The sequence below is a fragment of the Misgurnus anguillicaudatus genome, chromosome 23 (genome assembly GCF_027580225.2).
Source record: "Misgurnus anguillicaudatus chromosome 23, ASM2758022v2, whole genome shotgun sequence".
NCBI classification, from domain to species: Eukaryota; Metazoa; Chordata; class Actinopteri; order Cypriniformes; family Cobitidae; genus Misgurnus; species Misgurnus anguillicaudatus.
In genome coordinates, this window is record NC_073359.2 from 6928716 (window position 1) to 6949814 (window position 21099).

General features: G+C 35.6%; 1 non-coding gene across 1 annotated transcript in view; it reads right to left on the minus strand.

Annotated features, from left to right (window-relative positions):
- Nucleotides 1-5298: 5298 nt before the first annotated feature.
- LOC129453690 (uncharacterized) overlaps nt 5299-21099 on the minus strand; it is a 91992-nt gene continuing 76191 nt past the window's right edge. Inside the window, exons 3-5 of the transcript XR_012365893.1 lie at nt 20611-20737; nt 20075-20130; nt 5299-5415 (exon numbers count right to left, since the gene is read on the minus strand). This is a non-coding gene — a transcript (uncharacterized protein). The remainder of the gene's footprint in view (nt 5416-20074; nt 20131-20610; nt 20738-21099) is intronic.

Below are 21099 nucleotides of genomic sequence, written 5' to 3' on the forward strand. Positions count from 1 at the left end.
GAATTATCAAGACCTGAGTAGGCGACACTGACAACTATTTAGCTAAGAAATATAGCCTTGTTGAGAAAAGGAAACGAGTGGGGCCATAAAGCTGTTGCAGTCTGGGAGTATTAGTTTTAAAACATCAATGCTGCCATTTTAAAGGCAATGATGTGATGTTAAAAGCATCTGAACTCTTCGCTTTGCTCACACTTAGGAATACTACTTGAACTTATAACCCTTAAGGTTCGCAGAGGAACAGGAGACGCCCGAGAGTGGCCTTTAAGAAATAACGTCACTATCAGGTGGAGATCGTCAAAGTACGACCACGCTATTATTATAATCAGAGACTGAGCATTCGTGATTGCGTGTTTTTGTATTTTCGTTCAAAAATCTGAAAAGAATGCGAGTTAAAAGAGCAAGATAGCATAATGTTTGTTCTCAGTCATTAGATTTACGAAAACACATTCTTTCCTAGAAGACGGAAAAACGCCAAAGATGAATGACGCGATAAATTCGGCTCCAAGATGAATTGCAACATTTCTTTTGTTTTCTTCTGAATGTTACTCACAAATGAAACTGCTGTTCATATTTGGAGTATAAATGTGACACTGTCTGTGAAATTTAGGATAAAGACTCATAATCTAACTGTGAGATTAGGAGCATCAAAGTTTGATTTGAAAACATTTTATATGATCTTAGTCAATATTAAAGATATCAAGGTTACATTTTCACAGAATGTCTTTACAATATATAGGATGATTTATGTAGAAAACACAATACATCACAAAAAATGATTTAAGATGGGTTTTCACAGGTACAGTCACAAATACAACAACAACAACAACAACAGATGCATTATGTTTGTTTAACCTTAAATGTCACCCCCATTTTTCATAAAAATTCACTATACCAACTTAAATAGCTGTAATTCATGAACGCATTGGACTATAAGCATTAAGTTTTCTCATTTAAAAGAAGACACATAGAAGATTATTGCTGAATTGGAATAATTAAAAATATAGTTTTGTCTAAAAGTTATTGAAGTTTAATAACCTGCACTGTCCCATATACATGACACCTGAGTTTACAATAATAATGTAAACTTTAATAAAGTCATGATAAACTATGTATTGTTGGAAAGGCCTAAGCCTCTAGAATAAATATTTTAACAGTGTTTTATAAAATTAATTATGTAGGGAGAGTAATTGATTCATTTATGAAAAGCGTGTTCCTCAAAATATTGATAATCCTGCTAATTGTCACTGTCCCGCCAATGGGACTCCTACTTTATTTCAGTGTTTTGCATGTGAATTCTTATCTAAATATGACAAACTATATATCGTTGGAAAGCTCTAACAGTGTAGTTTTCATATTTCATCATCACTTTGGGACAATTATGATGTAGTGAGAGTCAGTTTCTAAAATGTCACGGTCCCACATGGCAGGCCCACATAGTTTTTACATATTTATAGCACTGCAAAAAATGATTTTCAAGAAAAAAAAAATTTTGTCTTGTTTTTAGGAAAAATATCTAAAAATTCTTAAATTAAGATGATTTTTCTTGATGAGCAAAACGACCCAAGAAAATAAGTCTAGTTTTAAGACCATAAATGTCAAATGTAAGTGATTTTTTGCATAAAACAAGCAAATATATATATATATATACATCTGCCAATGGGGTAAGCACATTTTTCTAAAATTTTTCTTGAATTTAGTGTTTAAGAAAATATTTTTCCTTACCCCATTGGCAGATTTTGCTTACCCAATTAGCAGATTTTTTTGCTTGTTTTATGCACAAAGTCACTTAAATTTTATATTTTTGATTTAAAAACTAGACTTATTTTCTTGGGTCGTTTTGCTCATCAAGAAAAAACATCTTAATTTAACAATTTTTAGACATTTTTACTGAAAACAAGACAAAAATACTTTATTTTTCTTGAAAATCATTTTTTCCAGTGTAATACTTTATTCCAGTACTTCCCAATCCCAGTCCTCAAGAAACCCCTTCCAAATAGTTTTAGATGTTTCCTTATTTAAAACACCCGATTCAACCAATCAGCATCTTTCCAACATGGTAAACACGTCTCCCTAACAAGCTTTCAGGTGTGTTAAATAAGGAGACATCTAAATCTTTTTGGTGGGGGGTCCTCGAGGACCAGGATTGGGAAGCACTGCCCTATTCTAAACCTAAACAATCTTGACAAACTTTATCGTTGGAAAGCTCCAAGAATGAAGATTTAGACATATTCTAAAATGTTTTAGCGTAATAATAATGCAGTGACAGTAATTTATTAATTTGTGACAAGAGTATGCAGCAAACCATTGACACCTAGTGGCCTTTGTTGGTAAAAGCACTAAAAGTGTGACACAAACCTAATTTCTTTGCAATTTTAACTTAAAGAGCACCAATTTTATTGCTAAAAAACAACGTTATTTTGTGTATTTGGTATAATACAATGTGTTCGCGTGGTTTATGCTTTTCCTGAAAAACACGGATTTGAAAAGCTCTGTGTCCCACCTAATCTGTACGTTGTGTTTGGCCTGAATACCTCTAATGTCAGCCGGAAATGTGATGCTCCTTACCATGTTTGAAAGATTTGGTTGCTAACAGGAGTTAACTTACAGGCTGCGGGTCAAAGCGAGAGGAATTATGATAATATCGGTCTTCTCTACTAGGGATGTTCGTATCAGTTAATTTTCCTGACTGACAACCGTAGCTTCTGAACCGAACATTAACCGTTAACTTATAAGATTTTAATATTAAATTGTCATTGATTAAAAATACAGTTGACGGTTGTCTGTGAACTAGTAAAAACAAAACATTTCATTTGAACGTGCAAACAGACAGATCAACAACAGAATCAGGATTCATACATTATCAGATATTCACGCAACATTACCTTATTAAAAAGCACGCAATCAGTCCAGATGATTAATATCTAAAGAGGGCAGATTGTCTCCGTTTCATCTACCACAGTGGTCATTTCTCAAGCAGGACGCTTTTCAAAAAGTTTTGCTTTTGCGTCGTCTTTCTCCGTTTGTGCAAAAAAAGAGCTGTTTATGGTCAGGGTCAGAGGCCATCAGCGAACGTCTGTCCGGATGTGCGCGAGACGGAGACGGACCGCGTCATCTTGCGCGGACACGCGTGCGCCTCTGTTCAGCTTCCAAACACGCACACAAATGATTTCTCATACAAATGATTACTTTATCAGACCGTCAGGGCAGCAATAATTTGTGTCATTTACAGGACATTACAGTAAAGATAGAAAAGTGCCGATAATGTTAATCGGTCATAAATTCTTACCTTCGGTTAACGGTTAAACGGTCAATGTGAACATCCCTATTCTCTACAACACCAATTCCAGGAAGTAAACTGTTGCGTACAATGTTTTTGTTGTAGTCCAAGAAAAGAGATTTACGTTTGAGACGATAACTTGCTTTGGGACTGGAACCTTTTGGATATCGTTAACACTGCAAAAAATTATTTTCAAGAAAATAATTCTTAGTATTTTTGTCTTGTTTCAGTAAAAATATCTTTAAAAAAAACAAGCAAAAAATCTGCCAATGGGGTAAGCTAATTTTTCTTGAGTTTTTCTTGAATTTAGTGTTTAAGAAAAATTTTCAAGATTTTTTTGCATATCCCATAGGCAATTTTTTCTGCTTGTTTTATGCGCAAAATCACTTAAATTTTATATTTTTGGTTTAAAAACTAGACTTATTTTCTTGGGTCGTTTTGCTCATCAAGAAAAAGCATCTTAATTTAAGATTATTTAATATTTTTACTAGGGCTGTCAAAATAAACGCGTTAATAACACGTTAACGCAAATTCATTTTAATGGCACTAATTTTATTAACGCGCGATTAACGCAACACGCAATTTCTGTTTGACCCACAGCTGGATGAATTGAGACGCAGCAAGTGACCGGCGCTGTCTAGATGAGTCGGAGCTTTTCATAAAAATAAGAACATTAAGCTCCCGTCTAACGAATCCAATGCTCTAAATGGTAATTAAACATCTAGAATGCATGTTTTCTGCACGTGCAGTTTTCTTTATCTGCACGTTTTCTGTGAGGTGTACCGTCCCAAATCCATATAAAGCAAAGATGCGTCTTCTTTCACTTTTTAGTTTTGTTTTAAAAAGCATTCAGAAATTATAGAAAATAGGCCGCAGGACTTTCTTGATGTTAAAATAATTATTAAGAGAGATAAATTTCGGGATCTGATTGATGTTAAAAGAGTTATTAAGAGTGACAAGGCTCAAAAGCGATGTCTGACGCAGACGTCTGAAGCGCATGCACACAAACGCGCGACTGCGTGACACTTCGTGCTATTTATACGCATCTTCAGGAGACTGGGCTCGATATATATAGACATCTAACACAAAATTACAGGTTTAAACAGATCTGTTTTGACAAGAATTCACGCAGGTATGACCTATAATCTGTTATATCTGAAGTGAATGTTTGGTTAACTGTTGAGTAAAAGTATCTGTTGTGTCATTATATTAAACCCTTGCATTATCCGACCTACAGTATCTTAAAGTGGTCTGTCTCAATGTCAACATTAAACAATAAAAGAAAAACATATATTGATATTGTTTTTGCTCTGCGTTAAAAGGTGTAGTTCTGTCATGCTTTGGCAGATTCCAACAATTGTTCAAATTGTTTTGAAGTTTTTTAATAGAGAATGTTAAAATATAAATGACACATTTTTGAAAATTTGCTCATCCCAACTCAATTTGCCAGCACAGGTCACAAATGATGCAGCAGCAAACAGAAATGGAGAAAGAACAAGGTCTTCTAAACGCAAAAACATTTATAAAACTATGACTGATGGTTCTGTTGAAAATGTAAACAGGCTGTTGTAAACATACATTTGCATATAGCATATATATTATCCAAATCCATGCTGATTAGAGCATTAAAACGTAAAAAGTGTTACAGTTAGGTAAATTTAGAACAGATAAAAATGTGCGATTAATCGCGAGTTAACTCATGAAATCATTCGATTAATTGCGATTAAATATTTGAATCTATTGACAGCCCTAATTTTTACTGAAAACAAGACAAAAATGCTAAGAATTTTTTTTCTTGAAAATATTTTTTTTCAGTGTAATTGAGACTTGTGGCTTTATGGTTTTAGCATTAAAACATTTCCATTTTTATATTTTTAAATATAAAATATATACATTACATTATATTATTTTTATTTATTTTTTAAAGGTGCACATCAAATTTTCACCCCACATTCAAAAAAAGGGGGTAAGACAGTTATGGGGTTTTATCTATGTCAATACTCAGACACACACAAAAATACCTTCTTTAGGATCAAGTGGATCGCCTGGCAGGTTTTAGAGACAGGTCAGGATCAGGCATCATCAGTGCTCACCTTTTTAAGAGATCATCTAATCTTCCAAGGTGACCTTCTGAGTGCCTGGAGAGAGGAGGTCAGAGACACACCGTAAACATCAGTTGTCAATACTGCTTTTACTGTCACATGATATAACATTTCTCTATTTTGGGGAGTTCAAAGTCGAAAAAGTTAATTGACTAAACAGTTTTGGGGTAAAAAAAGAAGCAAATTATGTTTCATGAGAAAACAATTCACAAAGAGGTCATGGGTCTTAAATGATAAAACAAAAACTTTGTGTAACACAAGTGAGCCGTTCTTGGCCAGTTTTATGTTGCAGTCAAATATCTTTGTGAGACTTCTAAAAAATGTCCAAAGTTAATGCAATGAACTACACCTGTTGTAACTCTGTTAAATGCCTGTGTGAACTTGTATAAACACAGTCCATAGACCAGCAGCTCCATTACTTCATCCGTATAAATCCAGAATGTCCACAGCGCATCTCGCACGCAACAAACATCCAGAACCTTGTTTTCTTTCGTAACCCGAAATCACTTTAATTTCACGGTTTATTATTTCTAAATAGCTTAAAAGTTTCCGCCATAATCGTTCCCATCATTCACACGGGCACAGGCATAGCCATACGATGGCCACATTATTTTCCAACTCGCTGCCAACTGTAACTTTAAGCCTATTAATTATCCATTTTTATGATCAATCTTAAAGCAGGCCTGCAGACACAACACATTTTCTGGCCGCTTAGAGCCGCTAATAGGGAGGAAATGACTTTGGCAGTTAAACTCGGGTCAATACAGTGAAAGATTATTCTCAAATAAACCACACTCTTATCACATTATCTTTAGGGGATAAAATGTGTAGTTTTACATAGCGTATGACCTAGCCATCTGTTAACATCCTAAAGTGAACAAACCTCACACAGCCTTCTGTACGGGATCATGTTCTCTTACCGCATGCCAGCGGCCGAAGCTAATAAACAAACCAGAGGAGGCAAAAGGGGTTAAAGCCACTCACTGCTGCTTAGAGAAAACATACATCACTCAATCAGCTCACAAAACCACAACACGGTCACACCCACAGGAATGAGAGATCGGTAGACATACGTCAAACAAACACATACTGAGAATATAAAGCTGTTTGCTATTTATAGATTTGAGAAAGACAAGATTGAAATCAGGGTCAAATGAAAAGTCTTTTATAATGTTTTTGGTATTTGGAACGGAACGTTTTTCTTACTCGTTACACAAATTAATTCATTAATTAACTAAATAATTTTAATTGAAATATTACTAAATACATTTTTTTTGTTTTGTTATCAAAAGATAATTAATAATAATTTTCCTTACCCAATCAACTTTTTGTAATTAATCTCTTTGTGCAATTTAATTCTGGTAACAAATGGGAATAATGTTTAAAAAAAAAAATCTAACTTTTATATTTAATTAATGGTCAAATTAAACTTTTAACATGCCTTTGTGACTTTTGCAACTATAAATTGTATAGCTTTACCCAGTGGCGGTCCTGGCTAGATTTACGCCCTGGGCGAACCATCCCTCGGCCGCCCCCAGAAAAAAAGAATTACCCCCAAATCCCGCCACCAACATGTATTATTTTATTATATAATCTTAAATACAAGATAAATAAATGTAATACAGTATATAAACACACACACACACACACACACACACACACGCACACACACACACCTCATCAGACTCCACAACCATGTCTGTGGCTGCTGTGGAAGTATCTGACTCATTTTTGCCAGTGGGTGCTCTAACACCAAAATATTTCAGAAATGCCCCTGAATTTACAATTAAGATACAATATGTAAGTTAGATACACTTACATCACACATGCATCAGTTACCCAATTAAAATGACCATAACACACATTTTATTAGTTTATAGGATGTTAACAAATGCTAAGCATACACTACAAATTATTTAAAAAGCTATATCACTGTGTAGCTTACAAAATGGCATGTCAACTTATATTAGAAGTTAATTAAGTTCACATATAGCGTAAAGCAATAAAAAAATGACACAGTCAGGAGGTCTGTGTTGGTTTGCACTTGTTGTGTTGCAAACACAAACTAGACTGTGTGTTGCCTATGGGTGAATTTAGTTGCATGACATGGTGCCTCAATTCTTATAGTTGCTAGTTCAGCAAAACTAAAACAAACAAAAAAACAGTCGTGTTCTGTGGCTAATAGCAACATATTAGCAAGAGAGCGAGGCTAATATAAATAACGTTAGCTCGTAGAAATCGGCATCTTTTGCCCATTTTTCCTCATCTTCTTTTCTTATTTTTCTGATCTGGGCAACTTATGGCTTCTTTGGTCTTTTAATTTGATCCATGATGATGAAGACTCGACATCATTAACTTTGCATTACATTTTGCCAACAACAACGTCCGTTCGCCCGTCAATCAACCGGGGTCACGTGACGTGAGTCACGTAGGTGACTCTACAGATTTTTTTTTCCCACAAAATCCAATTGATAACATGTTCGTAGGTATATGGGTCTATGTTAATTTTAGGAATGAAAAATAAAATTCTTTTGGAAGCAGACGCAGCAGTTTGTGTTGTGTGGCCTCTGGCCTAGGATCAGTCTATCCCTCGCTCGCCCCCCTTAAGGCGAGCGAGCGATTTGCGGATTTGCAGTCGCAAGTTGTTTCCCCGCCCCTTTCTCCCGTGCCTCTTCTGACACGCACACAACCTGTGTATGACTCTCAGCACTAACTTGACATGGAAATGAGCGTTTGTCTAAAAAACCGCTTTGATTTTTTTTTTTTTTTTTTTTTTTGAGTGCGCTCGTGCGCCCTCACATAGATTGCGCCCTGGGCGTTCGCCCACATTGCCCATAGCAAAAACCGGCCCTGGCTTTACCTTCGTCTTGGATTTTCTAATTTTATTACAATTAAAATCTTATCAATACATTTTTTTACCTATCGATTGTTTTAAGTTTACATACATTTTTAAGTTTAAATTATTATATTATTTGGCCATTTTAATAGTAGTAGTAGTAGTAGTAGTAGACTTTTAACCTATCAATCACTGAAAAAAATGATTCATTTAATTTACTTTTTTAAGGTAAGTGGTTGCAATCGTTTTTTAAGTTACATTTAAACAAGAAAATTTGAAAAAAATGTTTTTTTGTTTAAATGTAGCTTAAATAAATTGATTGCAACGACTTACCTTAAAAAAAATAAGTAAATTGAATGAATCAATTTTTTCAGTGATTGGTTTAAGGTTACAATCATTTTTAAGTTTTAATTATTGAATAATTTGGCCATTTCATTAGTAGTAGTAGTAGTAGTAGTTGTAGTAGTAGTAGTAGTAGTAGTAGATTTTTAACCTATTTATCACTGAAAATAAAATGATTCATTTAATTTACTTATTTTTTTTAAGGTAAGTGGTTGCAATCAATTTTTTTAAAGTTACATTTAAACAAAAAAAAATAGAAAATAAAAATGTAAAACATTTTTTTTAAATGTAGCTTAAAGGTGCAGTGTGTAATTTTTAGAAGGATCTCTTGACAGAAATGCAAAATGTTATACAAAACTATATTATCAGGGGTGTATAAAGACCTTTCATTATGAACTGTTATGTGTTCATTAACTTAGAACGAGACCTTTTTATCTACATACACTGAGGGTCCCCTTACATGGAAGTCGCCATTTTGTGTCGCCATTTTTCTACAGAAGCCCTTAACGGACAATTTTTTTCCCTAAGTTGTCTCCCATGATGACATGTTTGTCCGTTGGCGATTACCGTAGCTTCTCTATGTGTTTCAAAAGCGAGGGGTGAGCAGTGGACTAAGCCGTTGGTTGTAATTCGCAACCTCGCCACTAGAATTGCAATGACTTACCTTGAGTAAATTGAATGAATCATTTATTTCATTGATTGGTTTAAGGTTACAACAATTTTTAAGTTTTAATTATTGAATTATTTGGCCATTTAATTATTATTATTATTTTTATAAGTAGTAGTAGTAATAATAGTAGTAGTAGTAGTAGTAGTAGTAGTAGTAGTAGTAGTAGTAGTAGTAGTAGTAGTAGTAGTAGTAGTAGTAGTAGTAGTAGTAGAAGTAGTAGAAGTAGTACATTTTTAACCTATCAATCACTGTAAAAAATTATTCATTCAAAAGGTAAGTGGTTGCAATACATTTTTTAAGTTACATTTAAACAAAAAAAAAAATGTAAAAATTTGTTTAAATGTAGCTTAAATAAATTGATTGCAACAACTTACCTTGAGTAAAGCCCGGGATACACTGCACGATTGTTGGCTGTCCCGGATGAAGGATTGCCGTCGTGGAACGGTCGTCGCGATTTCTGTGGTCGTGGCTCTTCATCGGTGGTCCTATGGAGTACAATGAGAGAGGTTCAAAGACTGACGTTTTCCCGGTCTTGCGTCCAAAGATAGCCTACGATAGTTTTCTGACAGTGTCAGAAATTCGGCATGATCACCGCACAGTGTGTTTGCTGCTACGACCTGCGCGCCGGTATTTGTTTACCACGAGCGCATGCTGGTGACGTTGCGCAACATGTGACGCTGCCGCCGAAGCTTCCGTGTCATCATCGTACAGTCTACATGCCTGTCGTACCCGGGTTTAAACGCTCCGTGTCGCACAGTGTGATAAGTTAATGATCTTATAAGGGGGCAAAAATCCTGCAGTGTATTCCGGGCTTATATTGAATGAATAATTTTTTTCAGTGATTTTACAATAATTTTTACGTTTTAATTATTGAATTATTTGGCCATTTTAATAGTAGTAGAAGTAGTAGTAGTAGTAGAAGTAGTAGAAGTAGTAGTAGAAGTAAAAGTAGAAGTAGTTGTCGTCGTATAAATGATTATAATATAAATTAGTGTTGATACTGAGGGGCTGAAGTAATGTATCATTTACAAATGTTGGCAAACACTTTTGCAGATATGTCATCATGTAATAAACCCCTGATGTGTGATTTAATACTCTCAGGTCAAGGACTGCAATATTATTAAAAGCCTGCACAATGTTTCTGTCTTCGGTACTTTAACGAAGTGTGAGACATAATTATGTGTTCTGGCAGTTTCTCCAATGTAATTTCAAACAGTTTGACACAAAAAATTTTGCAATTCATTTGTTATTCTGACTATAAATTCTGAGTATAAAACATGAGTCCTAAAAGAATATGTTAACAATGGTCTACAAAGTTAAGTGATAGTAGTATCAAAACCTATATAGAAAAAGAAACAAATATATACAACATATATACTACAGATTCAAATTTCTGATTTTTGATAAGACATGCACTTTTATTTTCCTGGCAGCCAGCAATCATTCGTGTGTAGACTATTTAAAACAACGGCCAAAATTAACGTTAACATTAGCGTAAGTCATATCGTAAGTGCTGAGGGGTTAATTGTAACACAGCGTTACAATTAACCCCGCTGGGTCAAAATATATTCAAGCCCACCAAAAAAGTTGCTAAGAGCTGCAGACATATTTCAAAACGATGCTATGTTTTAGTCAACAAGAGACTGATTAATATGACATAGCATTGGATTTGGTATCGTACACACCCAACTTAGAAACCGAAAAAAAAACATATGATAAAAAATTTACTTGCATGCCACCAAAACACTCGTTCATCAATAACTCTCTAGAAAAACATTATACATTTTCAATAATTTGCGGGAGATCGTCTTTTGGCAAAAAAACCTTGTGCAACAATGTAAGCAGTCCGTGTTACAACTAACCCCGCGTAAGTTTTTGCCCGTGCACCCCTAATTATATATAATATATGAGGCAATAAAGTAATCTTGTACATACATATACAATGTACATTTGTGTAACTGTGCAATTACTACCGGTATATAACTTTGAACCAAAGACTACATCTAACTTAGTACATTTATTTACTAGTATTTTGTTGGATAAGTGCACCATGCATGTTCTGTAAAATAAAGTGTAACCCGTGAGTCTGTATTAAGACAATGCAAAACAGTATGATTTTCTATTGCATTCTTATCCTAGACACACTATGGGTCTCCTTTGTGATCAGTATAAATCTTCATTAGATCTGCAATTGTATAAAAAAGGACAGTTTCTTTCTACATCTTACAACGTAGGGCCCAAAGGTCTTTTTTTTGATGTTCCTGGCTTTTATCCAAAACTGAAGCTTTTTACATCCTTGTTTTTGATGCATGGTTCTCACTTTAAGATAAACACTTTTAATCTTGGAGAACACTAGACGCTATCAGTGTTTTCTCTTCAACCGCAAAGCAATTACTTCCTTCCCACGCCGGGGAGGATTCATCATTAGTCATTTGAAGTAAGTGTGTACTAACAGATGGGTGAAGTTTGCCCGTCTGTAAATCCCAAAGCCAAACTCCGCAGAGCTCTAAATCACAAAATGTGTGACAGAAGTCCTGGGATGGACCCATTCAATTAAACACACAACCCGTGATGTCAGACACTAAGAGCTTTTGACAAAGAAATTATTATGTGATCTTAAGAAATGAGCGGTGGACTGTAAGGATGGGGGGTTCCTGGGGCATCAAACACTGCCTTTGGGTGTCTGATGAAAATTTGACGACCTAGACGTATAATGCTGCGCTCAGGGCCGGGTTTCCCAAAAGCATCGTAAGGCGATCGTAAAAACGATCGTACGAATCACCTTAGAATTACGGCCGTTTCCCAAAAGCTTCGTAGCTTAAGTAGCACTTAAAAATCATCGAAGATCTACGAGTGGTCTGGAGTAATCGTTCATTCATAAGTGCATCGTAAGACAACAGTGTTACGAGGTCACCTGCAAACAACCAGCAAATTACACTTCTGCAATGATGATAATGTAATGTTTTAAATGTTTATTTATTTATTGGGTTCTTCTTTGTTCATTTGTTTAAATTACTTTAATATATTTAAAATTAAAATGAGAAATTTAAATTACTAAACATAAATTAATAAAGAAGGAAAACATAATTGGTAAATTTTGGTAAAAGTTGGTACTAGCAAATTGATAAATGGTTCCTACAAATTGCTTCTATAATTAATCTACAGTAAAAATAATTGTTTTGAAGTGAAATGGCATCTGATTAAGGAAACCAAATAAATATGTACGGTACAATGCAATAATCCATAATAATAAATAAACATGGATAATAAAAACAAATAATAATAATAATCTAAACTATTACATAAAATGCAGAAGGCATTTCGCAGTGGGGCGACTCCTAACTACATACGGAAAAGAATATTTCATTATGCACAAATTATTAAAACATTTAAATAATTTTAAACAAATAATTGTTTAATGACTAAATTTTATAATATTTAGTCATTAACCCATTCACCGCCAGCCTTTTTGAGAAAAGTTGCCCACCTGCATTTTTGTGATTTTAACAAAATTTTCACAAAATTCCTTGCAGGAAACATTATTTTCTATAAATATATAAACATACAAATTATATCAAATTAAAGAACACACCCTCTGCTTTCAAACAAACAATAAACAAACAAACAAACAAACAAAATGGGGAAAAAACGTTTCATTATATATTTACTTTTTCTACTTAATTTAACCACTGAAATATGGATATTTCTCTTCAAAAATACAACATTTTGAGCAAAAAGCTTAAAAAAATTGCGTTTTTGTAAAGAAATGTATGTTAGAGATCAGACTCAGAATGACTATCAAACATAAAGGCAGTAAAAAATAATTCATTAAATCTTTTTAACTTCCGTTTTTGATAAATTCGTTTTGGCGCCATCTGGTGGATAAAAGCGGTATTACACTTTCACTTTGAAATTCGTCCAGAAAAGCATAATTATTAGTTAAATATGAACTCATAAATGACGAGATAACTCGTCAATGGCGGTGAATGAGTTAAACAATAATTAAAAATATTATAAAAAAACATTAGTGCACATCAGCTGAAGATCATTAGCCTAAACAAGCTTCTGCTACAAATTCGAGTCATTCTATTGGTGACATTTCAGCACTTGACAAACGGATAGCGACTCGCAAGTAGCACTTAAAACCCAGCTGCGAGCGATCGTTTAACGTGCATCTTTGGGAAACCCACGTAAATGAACAACGAATGTTCGTTAAGTAGCTCGTAGAAAGCGCTCTTAAGAGCTAAGTTCAATCGTTATCGGGAAACCCGGCCCAGACCAGCCGCGGTAGAGGTGTCAAGCGCGAGTGATTTCAATGTTAAGTCAAATGTAAAGACGCGTTGATGCGCGTCTGGAGGTCTCACGGCGCGAATGAGGCATTTAGCGTGGCGCGGTAGACGCGATTCCGCCTCTACTTCGATGAGGCGGAATCGCCTCTACCGCGCTGCGCTAAAAGCTTCATTCGTGCCGCAAGACCTCCAGACGCACGTCAACGCATCTTTACATTTAATGGCGTGAATTGAGCATTGGCGCGGGAAATGTGTGAGTTGTAAAAAGATTTTTACTTTGGAGGAAAACCGTACCACGTTAACCAATCAGGAACTTGTTCTAGTAGTGACGTGATTACAGGAAGCCCCTCCCATGATGCGAATTTCCACGTGAATGTCTCAATGAATAGAATTTCACATGTGAATGAAGCGAGTAAACTCAAAATGTTCAAGCGGCAAACTAGACGCGGTAGACGCAAATTTGACACCTGAAATGCGGCTGGTGTGAACCCACAGTGACAGTAAGCGTGCACTTTGGTGAGGTCAGTGTCAATAGCCTCTTTCACACAGTAATTCTGGTAAATTACCATGAATTTACCAGAATGAATTTACCAGTAAATACAAAAATGTGCTGTTCACACATGCAGTGACGTTCTGTCTTTTTACCAGTGAGAGATCATTCACACATCAGTATCAAAATACCGGTAAACTCGGAGAGAAAGCGGAAGTTACCTGTGGCGCGCGGCCGGCGAGCTCCGTCCGTGTCGTATTTGTAAACGGCGGGTTATGACTTAATATCCACGGTCCGTATTTTGTTGTTTTCACATCTGTGGCAAACGGTCGCGAAGTTGCTCGTGACCAAACAACATTGCGTTAGGCGGCGTCAAACGGAACCTGCGCGTTTGCACATTAGGCTTCACAGATGGTGTGCTAAGGACGTCGGCAATTTGGCAATTAGATGGTAAGCTGTTTTTAACAACTTTGGTGAAGAAATGTGGATGTTAACTTCAGGTGTGCTCGACTTTTAAGCAACATGTGTGTGGAAACGTCCGTAAACAGTCTGGGGGAAACCGCGTCACCTGTATAAAAAACTTTCTGATTGGCCCGCCCGATCTGTCAGCGCGGTCTGACGTCATCTAAATGCCGGTAATGCTATATTTTTCGTTCACACACAGCGCTTACCGGCAAATTACCGTTAATCTTACAACCTGTCTTACTGGTAAATTGGGAGCACTGATTTACCGGAAAGGTTCTGTTCACACATGACATGTTAACTGCAATTTACCAGTAAATTACCAGTAAAGACTGTATGTGTGAAAGGGACTAATGTCGCAAACCATACTGTCTGAATTGTTTCACGTGCTATTAATAAAACATTAGTAGTCGTTACAGTATCTACAATATACAGTATGCAGTACACTAGTAATTCATTACAAACTATTCACAATGCACTAAAAGACAAGGTGTCCAATTCTGGCCAAAACCGGTCAACACTATCTGGGATACTGTGATGGACTTGGAAATGTTTCAAGTAGAGAGAACATAATGTTGTCAGATGTAAAGATGAGATTGGATTTCAATAATGATAAAATTACTTTTTACTTAAACTCCTATAACTATTAGCATGTGTGCAAAACCAAATTAAGATTACAAACAAGCCCCAAGCAGAGAGTTGCATTGATATTTATAATAATAATATCTGTATAATATACATGTTTCTAATGACCTTTCATAAACCTCTCATAATCCCAAAAGCACATACCTCCTATGTTAAGTGATGTTGTAATTTGTGGAGTGCTCCATTATAAATCTAAAAATGAATCCTGATGGATAGGGTCATTATGCTCGATTGACAGCCCACGGGATCTCGAATGCATCAGGAGACTCCAGTTGATAATTATGTAAAGCCTCTATCTTTATGCTTAGCATGAACAATGATTGAACTACAAATAGCTGAAATCTAAAACCCATGGGATGATGACAATCCCAGAACTCAAAGTACATTACCGGATGGCTAAAGTTTGTGAATCTACACAGAGGAATGCTGCCTTAAAGCTCTGGAACTTTACTTTTACGGAGCCAAAGTCAAGTCCACATGCATGTTAAGCTAGGTACACACCAAGCCAACAGTCAGGCGCCACGCAGGTTTTGTCCGACTTTTCCGTTTTTTCAGTGCGTTCCCCACCGTCAGCTAAAGAAGGTCACTGTTCCCTTTATTTTGGCCGATTCAGCATGTCGAATAAGTGGTAGAGCTTGTCTGGGAATTGGATCATTCTAATTGGCTGTTCGACGTACAGCCTACCAGTACACAAAAAGATAAACGGAAATGATGAAGCAAGAGGCAACGGACAAAACAATCTTCTCATTTTTTTGCATCTAGCATTTAATTTGCAATTTATTTATGACTTGAATCCATCTGTGGTATTAATCAAGATTTATTTGAAACTTTGTTTATATTTTGTATTCCAGCAGTCACTTTTCTGGTTTCCTGTTTTAAGTAATGAATTCCGGACATCATCTCCTCTTACACAGGCGCAAAATGAACGTCTTACTTCCCAGACAGCAGACAACTTCAGGCCGGATCCGCACTGGATCCACGCCAAAGTCAGCAGCTCATGCGTGGATCTGGCCAAGAGTCGTCTGCTGTCTGGGTTGGCATTTGGTGTGTCAGGGCAACTTTGGACTCAACGTGAGCTGACAATCTGCTTTCGTCAGCTCTATTCCGTTGGTGTCGGCTTGGTGTGTGGGTCAATGACGTGACGTTAATTATTTTGTGTCCTTATAGACAAATTAAATGTTAAGGGGTTAAAACCTAAAAATAAATTTGCAGATTACTTGCATACATTCTCTTTTTTGAGGACCAAGTCTAAAATTTCCGGTTTTATTTCATTTTGAAAGAATATTTGGGGAATAATTGCAAAAATGTCAATGTGGTGTAACCGGTCTGTGTCAGTTGGTGTAACTAGTATTTTGTAAAACTAAAATATTATTCATAAAAAATGTGGAATAAAATATAATAATCTAGTTAAGTGTAATATGATTTTTTACATACATTTTTACATCATTTGTCAAAAATTATTTAGAAAACAGAGCTGTTTTCAGCATTTGTCAGCATTAAAAATATAAAAAAAACGCATTAAAATTTAAATTTAGAAATAACTAATAATATTATATTTTACTTTTTTTTCGATGATTATGCTTACATGCCATCAAGGTGGATAAAATATTTAATATTTCTCATCCTTTGGCGCAATTGGCGGTTACACCATTTGACATTTTCAGGTCCATTCAGTCTTAACTTTCCTAAAAATTGTCCAAATGTAATTTTTATGTCATAAAATTAACATAAACACACTGTGCATTAAAATAAACCTGATGCGTGCTTTTAAAACAAGAAAAAAATTCTCATCTTGCCAAACCGTTTTTATCACCATGTACCTGCTGGCTTTAGATGCTAGCTACATACTTATGGCGCTTTTCCATTGCATAGTACCCCACGGGTCAAGTCGTGTCAGCTCACCTTACTTTTGGCTTGGTTAGCTTTTCATTGAGTTTTTACCACTTCAGAGTGGGAGGGATTACATGCATGTCGTTATATTTGTGCTGCCTTTTGCTGTGACATCATACAAAAAGTTGGAGTGACCATCGTTGGAATGCAGTGTTTCCCATACATTTATTTATTTCTCAGTGTGCCACAAAATCTATATTTACCACCAAAAAATAAATAGATATTTGCAAATTACGTTTGTCATTATATCTCGGTCTCACATGGTAAGTTTCTGTACAAACACCCGTGGCATCAGTCAAATGTGCCGCCACAAACTGGAAGGAAAAAACTGGTATGGTGTTCCTGGTTCTCAGCCTGTGCATGTTTTTCACAGCTAAAAGGGAGTTTGGGAACTCACAACAAAGCAAAACAGGTTTGCTCGAGACAGCGCAAGCACGAAGGTAAAGTTAATCTTGTGTTAGCAATGATGCTGGTAGTGACAATTCGCTCAGATCAATCAGTGACCTACAGTGTTTTCACCATAGACTGTAAAAAAAGATGCGCCCGTTCGCTCTCTTCCATTGGTGAAAAGTGAAGCCGCCAGTGTCCCAATACCGCGCTGACGTCTTGGGTCTTGAGTCTGCGCAGTAGCGATTTTGGGACCAGACAAGCAAGCAAACGACCAAAGTCAAGAGGGAACACGCAGAACGCTTATCAAATTTTTTTACATTTTGGACTCAATGTAGACAGTGACCGCGGACCCTCCTGATGACGAAAATTTAGCTTGGTGTGTTTCTACACAGACACTGTCCCCAAACATCAATGTCACTCAAATAGGCTACTTGAAACACAAACAAAAATGGGCAGCAGTACTTGGATATCTCATTTAGTTCAGCTTAAGAACGTAGATTTTTTTTCTCAGGGCTCTCCTGCAAAAGTCAAACAAAAAGAAAGTGGCCCCTAATCATATCTGATACACAACATCAAAAACTCCACTACCAATACGTCTCTCAAGATTGATAAATGAGTGTTTCATTTTTAAAACCACACAGATATCCTCCCTGCCTGTGCCATATCGACCCGATGATCGAGATAACATCTCCATTAAGCTCCTACTGATGAAATACTCCCTGTTTTTTCATTGCAGTAAAAAGGAAAACCCCTTTTGCAGACATTAAAATCAAACCTAAAATGTAGAAAAGTGCTGGACGTCTAACTATACAAAATAAACACATCTGACGTGAGTGCTCATGCTGGAATGCAGAGATTCTTATAAAAAGGTGAGATTTCTATAACTAATTCTTGCTGTCTTATTATTTCTCCAAGACAACATTAACTCTTTCCCCGCCATTGACGAGATAACATTAGCATGAAAAATATGTGTTCCTGATAAGTTTTTATGTTAATCTGTAATACCGCGATTATTCACTAGATGGCGAATTTATAAAAAAAGAGGCCAAAAAATTATTTACTACTTTTAAACTCTCTGTATGTTTTGATAATCAATTTGAATCTGATCACTAACAAAATTCCTTCACAAAAATGCAATTATTTCAGCTTTTTGCTAAATCATTTGTATTTTTTTTAAGAAAAATTTTAAGAGTTTATAAGCAGAGAAAAAAATATATTTAAAACATTTTTCCCCTTTTGTTTGTTTGTTTGTTTATTGTTTGTTTGAAAGCAGAGGGTCTGTTCTTTCATTTGATATTATGTTTATATATTTTGAGAAGAAAATTTTCCTGGAAGGTAAAACTTAAAAAAAAAATACTGCAGTGCAAAAAATGTTTTTTTTTTTTTTTTGATGATTTTTTTTTGTATTTTTGTCTTGTTTCCAGTAAAAATATCTAAACATTCTAAAATTAAGATGCTTTTTCTTGATGAGCAAAACGACCCAAGAAAATAAGTCTAGTTTTTAGACAAAAAATATTCAATTTAAGTGATTTTGTGCATACAACAAGCAAGAAAATCTGCTAATGGGGTAAGCTAATTTTTCTTGAATTTACACTGCAAAAAATGACTTTCTTACTTAGTATTTTTGTCTTGTTTTCAGTAGAAATTTCTAAAAATTCTTAAATTAAGATGCTTTTTCTTGATGAGCAAAATGACCTAAGTAAATAAGTCTAGTTTTAAGACAAATAATATACAATTTAAGTGAAATTGTCCTTAAAACAAGCAAAATTATCTGCCAATGGGGTGAGAAAAAAAATTGTGAAATAAGATTTCTTTTTTCTTAAACACTTAATTAAAGTAAAATTTTCTCACCCCATTGGCAGATAATTTTGCTTGTTTTAAGCACGAATTCACTTAAATTGTATATTTTTTGTCTAAAAACTAGTATTATTTTAAGTAAGAAAGTCATTTTTTGCAGTGTAGTCTAAAAACTAGACTTATGTTCTTGGGTCGTTTTGCTCATCAAGAAAAAGCATCTTAATTTAAGAATTTTTAGATATTTTTACTGAAAAAAAGACAAAAATACTAAGATTTTTTTCTTGAAAATCATTTTTTTCAGTGTGGTGGGCAACTTTTCAAAAAAAGCTTGGTGGGGAATGAGTTAAGATCACATGTAGAGCAAAGAGATGTTTGCCTAAGGTCTTTTAGTAATCTCATTTGTGTCTCTTCTACAGTTTCGGAATAGATCTCAATATTATTTAAAACTGCGCTCGGATTTGCCAAAAATGGAAAACTCAGCAAACAAAAATCAGATTTCAGTTTGAACTCGAAAATCTTCAAATTTTCTTCTTATTCTCTTTAAAGAATCAAATCAGGTAAAATAGGCGGCTCTTTTGTTTCATAATTCAATGTCTTCAAATGTTTTTGATGCTCCAAAGAATCAAATGGTTCGCATTAATTGCCCGCCTACAGACCAGACAGATGCACAAACATGCATGAAGGTAAACAAGGCCACCTTCACAGTTTTATTTCGAGTGCTTATGCGAGCCCAAATGGTGCTTCTCCAAGTTCTGGATCAATGGAGTTTGACATCTACGGTTAAGAATAAACAGGAATGGAATCTGGGAGACAGCTTAAACTCTCGTTTTCTGGAAGGAGGGTGGGGGATTGTAAAGCTGTCTTACTAAAAGGTGTCTTCTTACCTTCAGGTCGAGTAGAGAGGTGGAAGAAAGCATACGCTGACCCGCTCCATGCATTCCTGAGGGATTTAAATGACATTTTATGAGGAACGCACAGGCCCAAAGATCATCAGGAGTTTATGGGCAACAATAAACAACAATAAAGTTGAGCTTGAGATACGGAAGCCCGTGACACACGTCCTGTCTCTAAAGATTAGGAGTTTGGCCTTTTTGACTCTTCCTTTCAATTGGTTTCATGACCAAAGATTTGGGTTGGTAGATTTAATGCTGGCATTTCTGCAGTCCATTGGGGTTATAAATCAGGAATCTCATTTGCAAATTCTGACCACAAAAAGCAAATCATTCATACACTCTCAAAAAAGCTGTCACTGGGGCGGTACACTTTCAAAAAAGTGCATCTTTGTACCTAAAGAGGGCATATTAGTACCTAAAAGATACATTTTTATTTTTAAAGCCCTAATTCAAAGACAGGCTGATTTAAGTGTTATTTTTTGAAAGGTCACACGTGTATTCAATGCGCTAGTGTGTGTTGTACAAACCTAAGGTTTATGCGTGATGACCTCTGCCTTCAAAAGTCTTCAGAGCAAACACACTCATATCTGGACCTTTAGTACCACCCAGAGAGGAGATGACAGTCTGAGTTCACCGAGCAGAACCAGGCCAACCCTATAAACCACAAAAACGGGTCAGGAACAACAGGGTTTTATAAAACTTTGGCAGTGATGTATGCTTAAACCAACAGTGTGGTTGTAGATCAGAAACAGGGATAAGTGGCAGGACGCAGATGCAGAGGCGAGGGTACTTTCATTGGAATCCATAGAACCTCATTCACGCAGCACTTTGGTTCCAGAATCATAATGGGTAAATATTGGACAGAACACACCACTGGGTTAAAATTGACCCAATCCTGGGTTGTTTTAACCCAATTGTTGGGTTATTATAATCCATGGTGTATATGGTTATTTTTAACCCAACATGTGTTCTGTCTAATATGTACCCATCATGAGTCAAAAATATAACTCAGCCAT